Here is a 2,500-nt window from a genome sequence, read left to right on the forward strand (position 1 = left end):
TCATCAATACGAACAGAAGGCTTCATGGGTTTTAGAGAAAATCTGCAAACTTAACTTTGGCAAACTGTTTTACGTACATGTACATATCAAACCGTAACGTTATTGACACAGGTAGAGAAGAAGCGGAGAGACTGTTTAGCCAATCAGAATTCAGAACAATGCACAATGCAAATCCGTGAAGCAGCGAGAACGTGAAAGGTGGACCACGTTATAGCGAGGGTTCACTGTATACACTATATTCATAAAAGGCATTATGCATACTAGGTTATTCTACCATTTATGTCAGGTTATATACATCTGCCGAACAAGTTAATGTCTCGACACACGAGTATTCAGACAGTCAAAAATCTATTGGATAAAACCAATCACATACATGCATTAAAAAAGGAATTCATACTTTCCATAAAGTATAAATAGAATATAATAGTCATTTACACGTATGTACACAGGCCGTATTTAACATGATTAACACAAGGCTACATTTACATATATTCATAACAAAAACACCTTTATAATCACTATACATAAAATACACACCGACAAAACATATGCAACACAATCATATACTTTACATTCACAACAGTAAATCACATACACACATTTACCCTGTACAGACAATTACACTAAGATTTATCTTTACCTATATTTTATATAGATAAATAATATCAGGTTCAGGTGCACGCATGCATACATATATACATACAAATATACAGATTTTATAAAATAAAAAATGGTAACTATTAAAAATACTCACTGGACATTGATGTTGATAAAGTAGATGAATCTGCTGCATTAGACCTGAAAAAACGTCAGGCTTAACCACAACGCCTCGTTTTCAATTCTATTTAGCAACTGTGCGATGGTAAACTCCGCCCCCTTGGGAACTATAATGCTGATAAATCAAGTAGTGTTGAGGTTTTGTGTTGTTACTTCCATCGTTGTTTGGTCCCATCATACTCGACAGAAATTAAAGAAAAAAAAAAAACGTGTCAAAATACATCTGTAGTCATAATCAAGGGCTTTTTTTTAGTTGCGACTAAATGACGTCATCCTAATGGATGCCGGATAGAGTTACAAAGATGTATAATTTCATGTTTTCCTACGGTATATGTAAAGCAAACGAAGCAATCTCAAAATTTGCGCTGTTACTTCATCTAAATCGTTTCATACCATCATTCATCTACATATATTACTTCTTCATTAGAGAAAATAAAGTTTCGCATCTTTTTTTACAGTTTCATTGTCATCCTTGTGTGGATCATAATCAAATGCATTTTTGCTTTAATATATCATATGTGATATATTCATGGTAAGAAAGTCAAACAATATAATATTTAAACATGTATTTTATTTTAAATAATAAATTATCCTGTTGTTTCTGGTATCTACGGTTTATGACGTCATACCCAACCGACTCCTTCACTGCTACGTCATCGATACGTCATAGGGTACTGGAATAGCAGAAGCTATTACTGGATTGACAGCCCTGAACAACACCCAAAAAGAGAGGTCTTATTTCGCTAACATGACATCGACACATGCTGGTGCTGTAAAAATGGAGCAGGATTCATATAGATATTAAGCCGAACGATATTAGTGATGTTAGTTTATAATGATAATGGTGATGTCTATAATATTCCTTCTTTGGGTATATTGAATGCTTATTTCCGCTTCAGTTTCAACAGGCTAGAAAGGCTCTTTGAACTGAGAATAACATTAGAATTTCCTTTGAAGATGATGGTTTTGAAAATTATCCTTTATTTTGTAAGTTCTGATATAGAATTGTTCCGAAAAAGTACTTTGGTACTGCATTATATATATATATATATATATATATATATATATATATATATATATATATATATATATATATATATTATATATATATATATATGTATGTAATTATTGATTTCATGCAAGTAAATTCTTTTTCATATCTACATATATATTCGGAGTTTTGTATCTTATCGCGATTGGAAATTTGTGAAAACAAATACCAATTTGTTGGAATTTTTTTGAAAAATATGAAATTGATCAAAAATATTGTTTTAAATTTGTTTATATATAGGATAGAATACAAAGTAAAACAATAAAAAACAAACCTTCCCATAATTATTATTGCTTCATTACATACCCATACTAAAAGCATTGCTTATCATCCAAAAGTACATTAATTATTTTCATTAACATGCATAATGTCATTGGCAACAAAGTATGATATCATGAACCTAAACTAAGTGATATCATGATTACTACCATAAATGTGCATGTATCTAACTCTCTACCTTTCATACTATGATAAACTAATGGCAAGAAATGTTTCTCACACTTTGCAGATGTGAGAAATGAAACGTATGCTAACAGGTTATAAAAACATATACATCTTAGGTTATGTGTAAGAAACCCACTCACATTCATGTAATAAATATACAAGAAAATCATCCCATTTCAATATCTACTATTAGCTTTGGTCATTTGAATATAAATTTTGAAGACATAC

The 2,500-nt window shown here is 30.7% G+C and overlaps 1 protein-coding gene across 1 annotated transcript in view; it reads right to left on the reverse strand.

The window, feature by feature from the left end:
* Nucleotides 1-2,095: 2,095 nt before the first annotated feature.
* Nucleotides 2,096-2,500, reverse strand: part of LOC113799976 (high-affinity choline transporter 1) — a 40,925-nt gene continuing 40,520 nt past the window's right edge. Inside the window, exon 13 of the mRNA XM_027350690.2 lies at nucleotides 2,096-2,500. This exon is cut by the window's right edge and continues 962 nt beyond it. The gene's annotated coding sequence lies outside the window, so the exon portion shown is untranslated.

The sequence above is a fragment of the Penaeus vannamei genome, chromosome 14 (assembly GCF_042767895.1).
Source record: "Penaeus vannamei isolate JL-2024 chromosome 14, ASM4276789v1, whole genome shotgun sequence".
In the NCBI taxonomy this organism is placed as follows: domain Eukaryota; kingdom Metazoa; phylum Arthropoda; class Malacostraca; order Decapoda; family Penaeidae; genus Penaeus; species Penaeus vannamei.